The sequence below is a fragment of the Hylobates moloch genome, unplaced genomic scaffold (genome assembly GCF_009828535.3).
Source record: "Hylobates moloch isolate HMO894 unplaced genomic scaffold, HMol_V3 SCAFFOLD_8, whole genome shotgun sequence".
Classification (NCBI taxonomy): domain Eukaryota; kingdom Metazoa; phylum Chordata; class Mammalia; order Primates; family Hylobatidae; genus Hylobates; species Hylobates moloch.
The window spans coordinates 68,950,184-68,968,237 of record NW_026652283.1 but is presented as its reverse complement, the minus strand read 5'-3'; the positions used below and the strand labels follow the sequence as shown (position 1 = coordinate 68,968,237).

The 18,054-nt window shown below is 41.0% G+C and overlaps 1 protein-coding gene across 3 annotated transcripts in view; it reads left to right on the top strand.

Moving 5' to 3' along the window:
- Window positions 1-18,054, top strand: part of PBX1 (PBX homeobox 1) — a 294,207-nt gene that overhangs the window by 133,574 nt on the left and 142,579 nt on the right. The gene's annotated exons all lie outside the window — the stretch shown is intronic.

Below are 18,054 nucleotides of genomic sequence, written 5' to 3'. Positions count from 1 at the left end.
TCAAGTGCTGGTAGAAAGGCTGCTGGGTCTGAGATCACCCAACTGACTGTTGCATCACCATAAAATAAGACTTCTTGCCTGTGAGCAGCTCAAGTTAGCAGGCATATTTGAGCATCTTCCCAGATCCCCAATCTAGAAATCTGAAAACCAGAATGCTACCAAATCTGAGAATTTTTGAGCACCGCCATGATGCCACAAGTGGAAAATTCTGCACCTGACCTCAGGTGACTACGCAGTCAAAGCATAGTCAGAACTTTGTTTTATGCACAAAATCATTAAAGTGTTATATAAAATTACCTTTAGGGTCTGTGTGTAAACTGTATATGAGATATAAATGAATCTTGTGTATGGACATGGGTCTCATCCCCAAGATACTTTATTACGTATATGCAAAAATTCCAAAATCTGAAGACAATAATTCCAAATCCGAAACACTTCTGGTCCCAAGCATTTTGGATAAGAGATACTAAACCTGTATATGTGCTTGTGTGTACCACATTATATGCTGTGGGAAATACAAAGTGTATGTAGACAGCTGGCTATAGGCAGCTCATACACAGGCAGAAGTGGCCATAGGCAGCTCATACCCAGGCAGAAGTGAATATCATGAGGGTGAGGGTAAGTGTAAGTGAGGATGGTGTGAACTCAAAAGTGCCATAGATGCACTTGATACTTTTAGTGTTCTTTATGCTGTCACTCAGCCCATTGCCTTGAGTATAGCAGGTTTTTAACACATATTGGTTGAATGGATGCATGGATGAATGAAAGGGAGGGTGTGAACTATGATATAATGTGGCAGGTTTTCATGGAGGAAATGGGACCCCTTATAGATAACACAACCATCCATTCCCACCCCACCCCTCCCCTCCTACTTTTCAATTATATAATAATGATAACTAAGTTATGCAGCACTTTATATTTAAAGTAACCCTTTCAAGAAATGCTGGAAAGATAAGCAAGAAATGAAGAAAAATAGTTATCAGTAGAGGCCAGGTGTGAGGGTGGGGAATAGGGTTAACAGGGCCAAACAAGGGTGGGAGCAAGACTTGGCAATGTATGGTGATCATAATGTATATTGTAGATGTATTTTTATATTGTAAATGCCTTAACTACTCAAAAATAATATTAAAATCAAAGAAATTTTCTGGAACATTAGCTTACCCAGTCTTCACAGTCGCCCTTTAAAGGGGGTGCACAGTTTTACTGGGTTCTAATTTCATGAAAGGGAATCGAAGAATATAAATAACTTACTTAAGATCATAGAGTTAGTAAGTTGTAGAGGCAAGACTAGCCCAGACTGGGTTCTTTCTATAAATAACTTACCTAAGATCATAGAGTTAGTAAATTTAAGTTTGAAACGAACCGCAGATTGGGTTCTTTCTATAAATAACTTACCCAAAATCATTAAGAGTTGAAAGTAAATTGTAGGGGCAAGACTAGCCCAGACTGGGTTCTTTCTATAAATAACTTACCTAAGATCATAGAGTTAGTAAATTGTAGAGGCAAGACTAGCCCAGACTGGGTTCTTTCTATAAATAACTTACCTAAGATCATAGAGTTAGTAAATTGTAGAGGCAAGACTAGCCCAGATTGGGTTCTTTCTACCATAGCATATGGCTTCTGTGAACATTGTCCCAACTGTGCTAATCCCCAGAGAGGTTTATGGCTATGTGATTGGGACCTTCCCTGAGACCACTGTTTGCCAAGGTCACTGTGTGTGCCCCACAGGCCTCTGCAGGAAGAGAAAGAGTTGGAAGCTCAGGGTTCTTCTCCCCACTGCCACTGTACCACAGCAGATTTAAACTACAAGCAACAGCAGAGCAGAGCAGAGCTTGGATGGACAAGATGAGCTGTCTCTGAACTGGCCCTGTGGTTCATGCTCGCTGTTGCAGAAGGGAGGAAGCGTGAAGCAGATGGCCTTTGCCTGATTTTCAGGGTGGCCCTGAGATACACAGGGTGCCTGCTGAGGAATGAGGGAGCTATTAAAATTATTATAATACCTGGAAGGGCCAAAGAACAAATCAGGCACTGAAAGCACCAAAAGTTGTTGATCTTGTAAATTTAGGACGGTGTGACTTATGTTCTTGAGAGCAAAGTATGACATTTTTATGGCATGCTTTAGGTAGGGTCCCCACTATTCTATAGGTGTTTATACTACTTCAGTTGCTTCACAGCTCCCCCTTCTTTCCTACCACACCCGACACTCCCCGCCATTTTCCATCAGCAGGGGAGCTACCTAGAGCTGCCGTACTTGGCAGAGCAGAGGTAGCACCTGTGTCATTGGCTGTTCTAGTGTGCTGTCATCTAGCATGTTTGTTATTCTATCTGCAGCCTTCACATACTTTTGCTCTCCAGGTCCAGTAAGTTCATACATAGCAAGGGCTTTTCCTGAATATCATGTAGCCAATGAAGAACAGATGTGTCCATAGACTCCTGGAAGGTAATTTGCTGCTCTGAACACCATGACGTCTGCCTTTTCACAATGTGCAGCTAATCATAGGCACCTTATGCCCAAGATTGCCTTTCACGAGAGTTATGAAAGTGTTCACCCAGTCTGGTTCCTTCTATGGGCCATATTCTGTTTTGATGTTGTCTAAAACTGTCCTCTGTATCTTCTGTACCTCCTAACCCAGGTCCCACCTCCATGAAACCTTTAGGACTATCTCAGATGTCACAGAACCAGAGAGACTCTAGTGATTCTAAGATTTCTAGCTTTTTTTTTCAACTAACTTCTAGAGTGCTTTCTTTTCTTTGCTGAAGTCAGATTTCTGTCCCTGCAGATTATGAAATCACCCAGTGGACAAATTCAGTCCTTATTCTACACTCTTGCTGTATTTGATCCTGACAACCTTTCTATTATAAAACTCTCATTTCTTCATCTCTGTATTCTCCTGGTTTGCTTCATATCTCTTTGGTTGGGCCTTCTTAGTTAACTTCAATGTTGCCTCCTCCTTAGCCCATCACTAAGTATTCGTATGCCTGCATTTATCAACTAAATACCTATGGCTCACAAATATATCCATCTGTAATCTCACTGAGGACAGAGGACTTATCTTCTTTGTCAATCGCTGCATCCCCAGTGAAGAGTACAATGTTTGGACTAAAACAAGTATCCAGTAAGTATTTATTGAACAAATGGTAAAGTAAAACCTATATGTTTAGCCCAGATTGCTTTTGTGAGTTTCAGATCTACACATATAACTGCCCGGCAAGCATCTCTATATCCATGTTCAGCAGATTCATAAATCCAGAGCGGACCTCATCAATCCCCATCCACAATAAGTCTTCCTCCTGTATTCTGTCTTTTATCTGCCCAATCTAGAAACCTAATATTTGTATCAGACTTTAACCTTTTCCTGTGTCACCTCCCACTACCTTCATCTGATCATTAGCCAATTTGTGTTGATACTACCAGCAAACATTTAATGAACACTTTATGCCAAGCCTTATAAAACTAAACACATTCTAACTATTTCTCATTTCTCCTTCTTCCCATCTGCTGTCATCCTAAGTCAGGCACTCACTATCTTTCACCCATTCAGCAATATTGACCTCTTGACTGGTGTCTCTGCCTGTAATATCCTCAAGCAGTCCATCGCATCTGAGGCCTGCCAGGAGACTCTTAACATGCTAACCTGCTTGCTATACCCTTATTCAAAATTCTTTGATGGAAGTCCCATTGTCAAAAGCTGCAGTCCGGAATCTCAAAACTGTTGTGCCATGATCAGTTGTGAAGTGTGTTACAAGTAATTTTGATATTAATAATGGTTCAAGACCTAAGGTTTGCAAATTATTTAAAATTTTAAGCTAAGTCAAATTATCACCATATAAATGTCACTTTCGCTCTCTTGAATTCCCATATACTTTCTTTAGTGGAAGAGAAAGAATGGCATTACAGTCTGCTGAGAATTATTCATTTTGGTCTGTAGGATGAAATCTAAACTCCTTTGCATAACGTACACGAACCTTGTGATCTAGTCCTTGCCTACTTCACCAGGCCTATTTCTCACCTTTTTTTTCTATCTTATCATATGCTACACATATACTGAGTTACCTGTAATACCTAAAACCTGCCACTTCTTTCTTATACCTTTGAAGATTGTCTCCTACTAGTGATTTCTTGTACCTATTATCCCCTAAAACACTCTTACTGATCATTCAGATCCTGGCTGAGGCCTTGCCTGAGTATCCTGACCCAGTTCTAGATATTTCTCTTCCTTTGTATCCACTTTGCCTTGTATATTCCTTCATTGTAGCTTATAATAATTACATGGTGTTTTAGCATGTTTGTTTCCCCATTGGACTGTAAGTTAATGCCTTTTCATGTTCTTCTCCCAATTTTTAGTACATGGCTGAACATATGGTAGGTGTTCTGTAATCTTATCCACTGGTCCCAACGTTCTTCAGAATCAGGCAACTTTAGTACCACATCATAACTTAATAGGCTAGAGCGAGAGAGCTCTGGACAGGGAGTTTGAGCAGCTAGTCCTAGCTCATCTATAATGGTTCTGTGGCCCTTGACATGTTACACAAAACTTATATCTATCTCAGTTTCTACGTGCATGGTCTGTTTGTAGGACTTCCTTATGAAATGGTGGTTTAGACCAAGTTGGAAGGTATGCATTGGTTGGAAAATACAGGAAGTAGGATAGAGTAGGCAAAGCGAGGCCCATGTGCTTGCCATTGATAGTCTGTCATTGAATGTCTAGCTGGGAGTAATAAAAATGGAGACCCAGTCATTATTTGAGCATAGATGACATGTTCTGAAATTAGATTGAAGGACTTCTCATCTGGTAAAAATGTGCCGGATGTACTAGAGTGTAGAGAGATTGAAGAAACAGATTTCAGCCAGGAGACAAAAGGATCTGGGATCTAGTATCTTGGGAATGAAAAAGATCACACTTTTTTCAAAAAGTTTTTGAAAAAAGAATGACAGAGCCTGGTAACCATCTAGATATGAAAGTTGAAGGAAAGGTATGAATTGAAGATGACAGAATCATTTAATTCATTTATTAATTTGGATTCCACAGAAAGTTTGAGGTGCGATATGACTCACTACAATGAAAACTGTTAGGCATATGGCTGGAGGGTGTGGTCACAGATGCTGGCTTTGTCATGTAACTCGGAAATCAGGCTTTGCCAGGATTGTCGTAGAGTTTGCTGCATCGTATGCAAGTTTGGACTAGACTCAAAGATATCTCCCCTGTTTATGTGTTTATCTTTATAAGTTCTCTGATTTGTTACCTGAGAGAATGGGCTTGGTATTAATAGGAATAAGGAAATCAGGGAAGGGAGGGGATTTGGATGCCAGGTAGAGTTTTCTTCATTTCACATTGTGCTAGATCTTTGAGTTTCCCTGAATGTTGTGATAACTTCTGTATATTTGTTGACTTTCCTTTTGGCTTTGTCTCTGACTTTCATAGGATAGTGCTCTATCTGCTAGAATCATACTCTGTTTTCAGGCAGTCCCTAGGCTGATCTCACTAGTTCCAGTGACCTCTTTCTGGTAGGAGGTCAGAGTTTATTGAGTGACAGTGGACCAGAATAAAATTATAGTGGAAAAGAATTTGGGTTTTGGAGTCAGACTGACCCAAATTCATGTTCTATATCCTTTGTCTATTTTGTGACATTAGCAGGTTACCTAATTTTCATATGTCCGTCTTCTCAATACTGCAAGTGGGGATAATATCACCTACTTCATGGGGTTTGGTGAAAGATTAAAATAATAATAGCTAATATTAATTTAGGGATTAATTACTAAGCACTGCTATTTTACATTCGTTATCTCATTTAATCCTCCCTGCAAAATCTGTAAAGTGCGTATTTTCATTGTTCCTGTTACACTGACCAGTAGAGGGATTAAATAATTTGACCTGTTACCTGACTAGGAATTGGCAGAGCAGGGATTAGAACCTAGGTTGAATGACTGCAGAATCTGAGCCTTTAATAACTGAAAGCACGGCAGTTTCCCAAATGTTACCCTTTCTGTGAAAACGTGAAATCTCTAGTAAGACCCTCTTTCAGATTAATCACCTCTTCTACCATGTTCCTATAACAAAATTCCTGAAACTTTAATTAGCACTTTTCTGTCCTATGTCAACCCTTTATTCAACCCTTAATTTTAATCATTTTTATATGTCCCCCTCTCTTCACTAAATTATAAACAAAAACTGTGTTTACCTATGTATTTTTGCATCCAATGCCTTTATACACAGGAATTCTCAATGTTAATTTGTTGCAAAGAAATTATTTGAAAGGCTCATGCCTTCCCTAGGGGACATCTTTAGCCACTTGGTGCCTTGAGGTCACCTTGCTTTTCCATCATCAAAATAGAAAAATTAAAGTGTCACAGAGTACTACGAGTAGCAGTAATGAAATATGATCATTTAAAATAAGGATATAATATCACTTAGCCTGATTGTGGTCTTCACATCACCTCCCCTGACCAAAGAAAAGTCATAAAAGCAGAAGTGATCTTTGCCTCAGTGGGTTAGATTGTTTGTGATATTTGAACTAGACAAGAAGAGACGTATCAGGAACCAGTTCCTCCTTGCCTCCAGGTATCAGACGTGCTAGATCCCAGTTGATCTTAACTTTTTCTCTCACTTACCCCTTTGGTTGGAATGCAGGCATTATTCTGAAGCTTTGTGGTAAGCGACTTGGATTTTCTAGTGTTGGGCTTTTCTTTTTTTTAGGAAGGGAGAAGCGGGTCTGGGAAATTAAAGTGCCTGTATCTCCCAGGGCACCGATTGTTAAGAGGGTTGGGACCTCAGTATGGTTTTTTTCCATTCTGCCACACCTGAGATAGAAAAAAGAAATACCACGGCCCCTTGGGTAGCAGTAGAGGGTGAGAGCAAGACTCCTACCTCTGAATGCCTTTAGATTTAGAAGTTCATTTTGACTGCTTTACGACACAAAGTTGAGTAATAATAATGGTCTTACTGGTATAAATAATAAGCACAGAGTGTTTCATACATATCAAAGCAATTTCATACATTGTAGTTCTCATTCTTATTCTTTGAGAAACAGCCTTGTGGGGTTGAATAGAAGGAATTACAGAATTGTGTTTGATGGTGTTGAGTGAGAAATTTTTAACTGTTTTTCTTGTTTTGTTCCCTGTTCCCTCATTTTTTTCTTACCCTGAATTAGTCTCTAGAGTTACATCTCGGCATTCAGGACTCAGTGTTGCTAGCCTCCCCCATCTGAAGCAGCTGAGAGCCAGGATGCTAGCAGAGGATATCTGTGTAGCCAAACTAAGGGCCTGTGTACTTAAGTTTGTGCAGTTGACTCATCAGAGCGCCCAGAAGCCACCACTCAAGACCTCTGATTTCAAATATGATTCTAATTGTATGTTTATCTGGCTTCCTAGCCTGTGCCAGACTATACACATGATAATCTCTAACATTTACTAAGTACTTACTAACTGAGACACTCTCCTAAATACTCCCAAGCATTCACTCAGGTAATCCTCACAACCACCCCAGAACACGAGGTACCACAACTGCATCCATTTTACAGGTGAGAACACAGCACAGGGGGGTTTTGAAACAAGGTCCCAAGCCAGTAGTCAGGTCTGGCTTCCATGATCTGGAACCACAGCCCATGCTATCAGCTATAGCACTGCAACCTCAGAAGAGGGGGAAACCTGAAGAAGCAGTAAAATCATAAAAAGGAGACTCAAGAATTTAAAAAGCCCAGCAGACTGAGTCTATACAGAATAGGCATGTGTACTCTCACATAGCAGCGGGCCTGGGTGATCATCAGCGTTCCTAATGATAAATGACGTGAGTCACGAAGAGGAGGCCAAATAATGTCCAAGATCCCTATCAATCTATCTATCTAGATATTTTTTTAAAAGAAGCTAGTTGGAAATATAACATGTTTTAGAAGATTACTATTGAAAATGATGAAAATACAAATAGTTTTGGTAAAGCTCCAGTAACAGGGAGCCAAGCTTTCAAAAGTGATTTATTTTTCAGTAGTTAACGTTTTTGTGCCTTTCTACCTGCTCATAGGTTGCAGAGTCTTTGTTGCCTGGTGTCTCCCTGAGAACAAAGATTGTGGATCCCCAAAGTGCCTCCACCTCCTCACTGGACTCCTGCTCCAGAAAAGATGACCTTAATCTAATAATCACCCTACCCCATGAACAAGGTGTCACACATGTGCTTGACTGTGCCTCTACAGTGGCAGGTAGAGCGAGTGCAGTGCAGGAAATATCAGCCCTTTTCTAAAGCACTATGAAAATGAAAGGGGGAGGTAGTCAGGGGATGGAGAAGACAGAGGGGAAATCACTTCTTTGTCTAAAAGGGAAATGCCAGGACTGTCCCTTCAGGTCTGTTAAGTGTCTGTAGGATGAGGAGGAAAATTCTTCTTCCCACCTCTCCCCATCCCCTTTATTCTTTCTCACTTTGTAGAATAATATAAAAAAGCCCAGCAGAAAGGGAGCTGTGATGCTGTCGTCCCTGGCGTTGATGTTATTTATTTTCCTCAGTTGCTGCTCTGGAAGCCCGGAGTTGACAGAGCGGTTTTGTAGAATAGAAACATTATAGACTGTTACTGTCAGAGTGTTAAATGTGATGGATAGAGAAATAGAGGCGAAGGAGGGGACTTAATACTGAGAGCCAGGGTGCTCATGGGAAAATAAACCATCCGCATATAAGAAATGAATGAGGTAATGTGGCGGGAGGTAATGGGCTTTCGCAACATGCCGGAACAGAGATGCTTATTACAGGGTGTGCTTAACCCTTGGCATGCTGATTTCCCTTTGTGGGTTCCAGGGCTTTTTGCTGGGTCCCTCTCTGGGAGCATGTGTGTGGCTTTTCTTCAGGCAGGGAAGCCAGCGTGTGTAGAAGAGTGGAGACAAACGCATTCTTAATAACGCTGTATTAGCAGCCTGTACATCAGAGAGCTTGGCAGCTCCTGAGGGACACGGGACTCTCGTGGCTGTGTGAGACAGAATGTGCCAGGATTGCTGGGTTATGGAGAAGCCAAGGAAGGCACATCAAGGGAGCATGAGGTTCTGTTATTTCTCCATTGGAGACTTAAGAGAAGTGCTTTGGTTACGTAGGGGAGGAGATTCATGTTACTTGATTCTCTTAGTGGCATCCGAAGGTTTCCTGCTACTCTTCATAGCAAATGCTAGCTATTTACCACTGACCAGAATGTGATGGCTTTGCTCTAGGTTGGGAGACACGGGAGCAGACAGTGATCATCTTTGTTACCTCATGGTCTAGTACAGTGCATGGTACAGAGGTAATAATAAAGGTGATCGTGTCAGGTGGAGACCCTGCAGCAGATAGGATGATGGAAGGGGACCCAGCTCTCCTGGATGAGGTAGGTGAAGTAAACTGAAGGTTTGCCAGTTTCAATGAACAAGGTGCTTTTCCCTTGTATTGGGTTTCTATGACTTTTTTCACCCATCTTTGTGTTTTGGTGGTGGCCAGCCCTGTATGTTGCCACTTAGTTGATATGGACTCCCACCTGCCTCTGACAGTTGCCTGCTGTGTGGCCTTGAGCATGTCATTGAACCTCTCTGGGTGTTAGTTTCTTCATCTGTAACATGAGAATAATAACACTTCATAAATTCATTAGCAAGACTAAACATAATCATGCCTATGAAAGTGTGGTAGCCTCTAAAACATTATGCAAATAGCCAAGTATTATCATTATTTCTGTTGTTAGTAATGAAACAATATAAGCGTGTCAGATAATAAGGTAAAGCTCCAACTCCTGATCTTTTCAGGAGACTCTTTGCCTTTTTGCATTTTTTTTCCCCCACTAGGATACATAGAGTGGTAAGATATGTAGAAAGCAGAGTTCAGGGGAAAGTCAGAATGAGGCAAAACTTCCAGGACAATACTTTCTTGTTGATATGTTATTTTTCTAAAACTTTTTCTTTTCTGTGTTGAAACACAATGTCATTTTTTGAACTTCACCAATTGTTATCTCAGAGATGGATATGCCTGAGGCCTGGGCAAGTCAGGGCAGTGCCACTCCAGTTTCAGAAAAGGAAGTGTGATGGGGTTCAGCAGGGGAATTGCTATTGTACTGCGTTAGCCAAGCTCAGTAATTCCAAGAATACCCCTGTGGGTGTGGGTATTTATGAAATGCAGATTCACAGGCCTTGCCCCAGCAAATTTGATAGGGGTCTAGGAATCTGTATTTCACAAACATTGTCAATGAATCCCATGCCTGTGGTACATACCTCACTTATTAGAAACTACCTCTTCCTTCACACTCTCTCCCATTCCCCTGTGGTGATGGTCTAGTTGCTGGTCTTTAAGGTGATAACTCGCTACTATTCAAGAGTAATTAAAATGCCACCAATGCCCTCACTTCATCAGCACACGGGTCCTGCACAAGACTGATGTGCACATTTTTAAAGCATTTTGTATTTTTTGACTGAGCTCTGTACTTATGATTTGTGTCATTTTCTATCTCTGTATTATGTGTTCAGAAAGTTTTTTATAATAGCACCAATATTGCTTTTATTAGTGGTACTGTGACATATGACTGAAACCCACAACCTTTTGGTCTATATTAAAAACCTATTGAAAAGTAAATAATTTGTAAACTTTAACCACATAGACAAAGTGCATGAAGAGGACATAGAGAGAATAAAAATCTCATATGGACATCTGGCTTTCCAGTGGGCAGCTGCTATTTAAGGAATTTTAAGGTGCACATGAGTACGCCTTTATTAAAGGTATAGTTTGTGCAGTAATTCCATTCTCGGGGTTGCGGAGAAGAGCAGGAGGGAGCACAGTGTGCCTTGCCCTGGCTGGCAGTATGAGACAATTACCACGATGAGATTTTCTTTTAATGCTCTCCATGTATAGATTAAAATGTTTGTTGCCTGAACTGGGCATGAAGGAGGCATCATAGTGTGCACCTGAACATTCATGTAGCGTTTAGTGAGGAGAAAATAAGAGGATACCCTGAGCTCACATTCATGGGCATGGGCTCAAGCTTTTTCCAAAGTCACTGAGATGTCATTGTATTGACTCAGCCTTATTTGCATTACCTCATTCTGGTAGAACTGCTATGTTTATAGACATCATTTGGCATTTACCCTTCCACATCAGAGCCTTCATATTGGAGTTGACTCTTCATTTTGAGTTGACCAAGGTGGGCTTGAGTGTGAGTGTGTGCACTCGTACAGATACACCATAATCTAAGAATCACCCTACTCCATGAACAGGGTGTCACACATGTGCTTGACTGTGCCTCTACAGTGGCAGGTAGAGCGAGTGCAGTGCGGGAAATATCAGCCCTTTTCTAAAGCACTGTGAAAATGAAAGGCGGAGGTGGTCAGGGGATGGAGAGGGCAAAGGGGAAATCACTTCTTTGTCTAAAAGGGAAATGCCAGGACTGTCCCTTCAGGTCTGTTAAGTGTCTATAGGATGAGGAGGAAAATAAAATTCTTCTTCTCGTTGACATTGTGTGTGTCTATGTGTACCTGCATATGCCTATATTCATATGACTCATCATCTTACTCTAATGGTCTTTTGGAGAGGCTTTGTCTATTCTGGAGTGCAGAGGTAGTTAACTTATGGTGCCAGTTCCACTGATATTCAACCATATATATCTTTAGATTTTTAAAAGCCTGGTGTTTGCAAATGTCTATTATTAAAAAAAAGAGAGAGACAAGGTCTCACTGTGTTGTCAGGCAAGAGTGCTGTAGCTGTTCACAGGCTCGATCCCACCATTGGTCAACACACAACTGCTCTGTGTCTGACCTGGGCTGGCTCACCCCTCCTTAGGCAACCTAGTGGTTCCCTGCTCCCAAGAGGTGACCATATTGATGTCAAACTGAGTGTGGACACCCAATTAGCATAGCGTACTACAGCCCAGAATTCCTGGGCTGGAGTGGTCCTGCTGCCTCAGCATCCCAAGTAGATGGGACCATAGTTGTATACCTCCATGCTGGGCTGCAAAAATCTATTCTTATCTTCTGTGACTTTTTCTTGTTGTTCTAAAAGGTGGAAAGCTGAGCAACTTCAGGATGGTGCTGTAGCATTGTGAGTGAGAGGAGAATGTATTTAGTTCCTATGGCTGCCTTATGTGTAATGGATTACTGGGTATAGGTCCGTGTATTGTTGATCTGTGGCATGACAGGCCTGGCAGAGGGACACAAACACATATGTACAAAATGGCTCCCTGCTCATTACCACGAGCCTAAATTCATTTCAGCTGAGATGACCAGTTAGCCAACAGCCCAGGCGTACATGTGACAGCTTGGGTGTCTGCCCCTGCTGGTCATAGCTACCGCTTCCCTCACTGGCTGTTAATCAGAATATGGGAAACTCTGGCCACTTCTACTGGCTGGACTCGGTGTGCTGCCTGAATCCAGGTGCATGCAGAGATGTTCTCAGATCTAAGAGAAGTCAGGAAGGGAAAAGGATGATTCCTCCTCCTACCTTTTCCTAAGTCCCTTCTCTACACATCCAATTGCACCCATGAGAACCGAACCACCATGTTGAATGGGTTCTGGCATTTGGAGCAACTTTCCTACAAATCTCTTTTTATTGGCATTTCCTCCAATTTAACCAGCCCTGAATTGCATTTGAATCAGATGAGAGAAAGAGAGGGAAGGAGAAGGGAGGAGGTCCCCCCCGTCTCTTGGAAAAGCAGCTCACAACTAGCTTTATTTGGTAAAATGCTGCAATAGATGCTTGTCAGAAATAATTTATTCCTGTTAGCTGTAATCTGAAGGAAAACAGATACAAGTCCTATAGTTAAAAAAAAAAGTAAAGTAGTCTTGCTTTCGCTGACAGTACAAAGGTGTCATATACAAGAAGGATTGACACAGACCAAGGGGTCTTGTGGGAAATATGATAATAACTATAAAGAAGACAGATTATTCCCCAGTTGCCAACATTCAAACCTTTTTACAGTCAGTTCAAACATATAAAACTTTATTGCTCTAGCAGAAAGGGGAACAATTTCTGGTTGCACAGCTTTCCCAGGGCTGGGTTTATACTGTCTGTGTTATTGCTCTATAGTGGCATTTTAAAGTTTATTGAACAAGACTTTTACAATTGAAGGAAGTATATAAAACTGTAAATTTATTAGATTTTTCAGGATAAGTGCCCTTTCTAGTTGTGCTCAAGAATTCGGAGCTATGAGAAACTGCTAGTTACAAGACTTATTAATATTAAAGACCGAGAGTACGCACATTTTATACCTTAACTGATCTCAAAAATAATATTATTATATTACTGAATGTCAGAGCTCTGATACTATAAAATTGGATGGATACACACATATAGGACTCTATGTACCAGAGGTGTTTATTTTTCACTGGCTAAAAAGTTAGCTTTCGTTATATCTTACTTTATTTGCTTTTAACACAGTTGGTCAGGGTATTCTTCTGTTCATTGAAGGATGTCTCAGGGTAAATGTTTTTTCCTAAAATCCTTGCTGATTTGCCAGCATTTCTCAGTGTGTGGGTGTAATGCAAGTACAAGTGTTAGGTTTTAAGAGCATATTTTATGGTGAAGTAATATATTGTTGCATTCACAAAAGCAACTATGCCTTTGATAATCAAAATACCACCTAAAGGAGTTCTTGTTTTCCCCAACTTCTCATTTTTCATTTCTTAAAGGTTTTGAGGGAAATCATTTGAAAAATTTTGTAACGTTTGTGATAATCTATAAAAGGTTTCTCAACCTCAGCACTATTGACTTTTTGAGGCCAGATGATCCTTCATTATGGGGGCTGCCCTGTGTACTCTAAGCTGTTTAGCTGCATTCCTGGCTTCCACCCATAGATGCCAGCAGCATCCCCACTCCCCCACTGTGAGAACCAAAAATGTCTCCAGACATTGCCAGATGTCTCCTGGGAGGCAAAATTATACCCACTTGAGAACCATTCATCTATACAGTATTATAATATGTCTGGGGAAAATACATTTTACTGTAAATAAATAATATAGGTTGTGTTTGGTAATTAAAAAATATATTGTTACTAAACAAGATGAATTACAGGATTATTTACTTGCAGAAATATGTAACTGTTGACTGCTTTTAAATAAGGTGTTTCCCCCAAAGAATGTAACGTAGCTCAATCTTTAAAATTTTTCATATAAATTTTGGGGATCATATCGCTATGTAGAAGGAGATGCCTTGCTTGCTTACTTAAGCCTCAGGACATGTGTTTATGGATATAATCACTTATGAAACCAGACCTCATATTCCTTTTATATTATGTTATGATTAGCCACTGATATGTGTTTGCTTTTTTTTGATTTTTCACATGCATATGCAGAAACATGTATATGTATATATTATGTGACTAACACAGTGAAGGATATGAAAAGTACAAAGACAATTTTGATTATAATTTTCTCATTTGACAAGTTCAATTTTGAGGTACCATCAACTTACCTTTAATTTTCAATTTGTATTCTAGAATTCCTTAACCTCTTCAGAAGGTTTTCCTGGTGGATACATTTAAAACATTCAAAGAAGTTGTTTATAGCACCTGTTCACCTTCATGCTACCTGATGTTATTCAAGTACCTATGTGTGAATGGCACTTTGATCTGGAATTCTGTGTTAATTTGTCTAGTGGCCATAGCATTTACAGAAATAAGCTAAAATGTTTTCAAAAGGACTTAAATTGTAATTGGCCTTTTGGTTTTTGATAGCTGAGTTTTGGAATTCCATGGTTGATTTAAAAAAAAATTCTAGACACTTGTGACTTACTAAGGAGTATCTTGAAAATGTCTCAGTTCTGTTATTCAGTGGAACTACCATTCTCTTGCCCCTATGACCTCTGATGGCTGAGCGCTGTTAGCCATATACTATGTGTCTTTTCACCTCTTCTTGCCATCTCTATGCGTCACTGGGCTCCTCTGGAAACTTCTGTAGGCATAGCAGAGGTTTCCTTTTGTGTTTCCTTTTAGACCATGCCTTAAGGAGTATGGTATGACTTCCTTTATTCACTAAATGTCTTTCTGATAAGCTGTGCATAAATTATATGATTGGAAAGCAAATCATATTAGAATCCACTAGTGGATTCTGGCTAGGATATCCATTGTAATCCTCCTAGTAAGTCATAAGATCTATTCACAATCACCCCTTTAGTTATGCACGGTTTCCTTAAATCATAATATATCTTGTTAGAGTTTTTAAACTACTAATGTCCATTCTAGTATGGTGATATGTATGATAGCTGTGTCCTGCCTGGATTCATGCAGTCACATACACATGATACACCTTTTTTTGAACATATGACAATATGCATAGCCCCTATTTGGTGAACTGTCTTCTCTACAAATTATAGCCTTGATGCTTTACAAGGTTAAATAACACAGTCTCTAATTTAAGTAACAGTGAGAACCAGGAAGATTTAAACACTCTGAGTCAGGCACACATAACCCTACCCTCAAAAGCACTCACAGCTAAGTGGGGGAATCTTGCTGAAGTCTCGTTAACTTCCTGGGTTTCAAAGTCCCACTTCCAGGTACCATGGAGGAGGCAGCAGGCATGCAATTACAGAAAAATAAACCTTTAGTCAAACAAAAGAAGCCACTGAAAGAACTGAAAACCCCTCCCTAGTCCCAGCTAAATTCCCAGGGAAGATTTAGGACCTGTGTTTGTCCTGAGTTAGTGGACGGTCTTGGCCAGTTTGCCATCTGCAGTGGTGAGTTGAAAGGGACTGTGGGCTCTGGAGGCTGAAAGGGAGTGAGCAGAAACAACATGAAACAGCAAATGTCAGGGAAGTCAGTAAGCCCTGAATCTTTTATGAGACCTTGGATATTCTGATCACAGCTCTGCTGGCATCGAGATTGGAATACAGATTATGGGAGGGAGCGTCTGTGACATGAAGCCCTGGCTTAAATCATCCCAAGGTTTTAGCGTGCCTTACCATATGAATATTTTGTTATTTTATTTGGCAGTATTTCCACAGGAGGCCAGGAAGGAGAGCATTGAGTAAGCCAGGGGTAGGGCAAATCTAGAGATGGGAGAGATTAGAACAGCATTGTGGCTAATGAGACTAACACCACTGTGGGGTGTGTGTGTGTGTGTGTGTGTGTGTGCATGTGTGTGTGTGTTTGTGTGTGAGAGAGAGAGAGACAGAGAGAGAGAGAGAGAGAGAGAGAAAGCGCTGAATCCCCTGTAATCCTGTCTCATATAAGGTCCTGGTGCTAAAACCACTATAACTGTTTATGAATTCACTCCAGCTACATAGTGAGAGGAAGGAAAGAGAATAAGAAGAACCCAATGCTGGAATGAATTTATGCTTAAGAGCTTGTCTTGGGAATGCAGCTGGGTTTAAGAGTCACCAAGCCAAGACACCCTTTTTGGGAAAAGGGAAAAGAAAAGGAAAGGAAGATAAAAACCCAGGAGACTGGAGGGACAGTGGGAGGAAGAGGAAAGAAAACGTGCTGCTCCCAGATGGGGAAGCCTCGTCCAAGTGAAATGGCATTATAGATTGTCTGGGTGTTAGCCCTTAAACTGGTTTAATTTCCCACTAAATAAAGATCACTGTGAGGACTAAGAACCAAGCAAATGCTTTCGATTGTACTATCTTGATTAGACGCCCTGCATTAAGGCAAGAGCATTGGCAGAGCCCGAGAGCTGAGGCACCCCGAGGCATGCAGCAAGGTCCATGGCAGGCTAGACTTCAAGTGGCTTTGCCGGAGCATGACTTACAGCAGATTTGACAGCCTGGATTTTGCTTTTCCAACCTGTCCCCATCTGGTAGGCCATGCTGTCTTGTAGCCAACCTGCAAGTCAGTTAGGTGAGGCCGAGTGACCTCAGCCTGATGCAGGCCACAGAAGCAGAGCGAGGCAGAGTGACTAAGTGACTGCTGGAATCCTAGTAAAGCAGGGATAGGAACCAGAGTTCCTGGACTGCATGCAGCCTTTTCTTTGGTAAGAGAGGTTGACTACTGTAGTAGCTGTGTAAGGGGCAGATAGACATGAGTGAGGGATGGTCATTGCTAAATAAGAAATATTTATCAGATGACTGTTATGTGTCATCTAAGTGCTTTACACTTAGATGGGCTAAGAGCTGGGCTAAGTGCTTTACACATATATAGTCTTTTTTTTAATATTTTCTTTTCTTTTAATTTAGTTTCAGGGGGGTACATATGCAGGTTTGTTAACATAGGTATGTTATATAATGCTGGGGTTTGGGCTTCTATTGAATCCCTCACCCAAATAATGAACACAGCACTCAAGAGAGTGTTTTGCAGCCCTTGCCCTTTCCCTCTCTCCTCCTTTTTGGAAACCCCAGTATCTATTGTTGCCATCTTTACATTCATGTATACCCATTGTTTAGCTCCCACTTGTAAGTGTGAATGTGCAGTATTTGATTTTCTGTTTCTGCACTAAATCACTTAGGATAATGGCCTCCAGCTGCATCCATCAACATATCCAATCTTTACAACAAGTATATGGCACAGGTACTGTGATTATATTATACCCATTTTAGGGATAAGGAAACTGAGGCTAAAGAAGTAACCAAGACAAAGTTAGGAAATGCCAAGTTTGAATCTAGGCTATCTCCAAAATACTTGGCCTTGAACACCCATTTGGGTGGGTTTGCGCTGAATCTGTTTCTTCATTTTAACCACTACTTATTGAGTGCTGACTGTATGCCAGGTACCACGGTAGGTGCTGGGGATACTGACTAGAGGAAGGCAGTGTCCTAGTCCTTGAGGTGTACACACAGCCACAGAGACACCCCAGCAAATCAGCGATGGCAGTGGTGCCATAGATACTCTGAGAAGTAGTCATGGTACTCATGGGGCCTGCTAGTTCGTAATGTCAGCGACATGGCAGACACAGGAAGGCTGCAGCACGCCTAACTTTGTTGGTCACTTTTGTCTGTCTGCTACTCTCAAGGCTCCATTTGTCTCTGTTGTGTAACTCTGAGCAAGCTAGTCTTCTTTCTAAGAAAGTGGAAGCTCATCAGCAGAAGGTGGCCATGGACAAAATGGGAAGCAGGACACCTGGAGAAATAGGCCCAGTTGCTTATTTCAGGAAATCCTCTAGTCTTGTTCACTCAAAATTGTGCAAGGACGAAGCTGGGTCCATTGAAA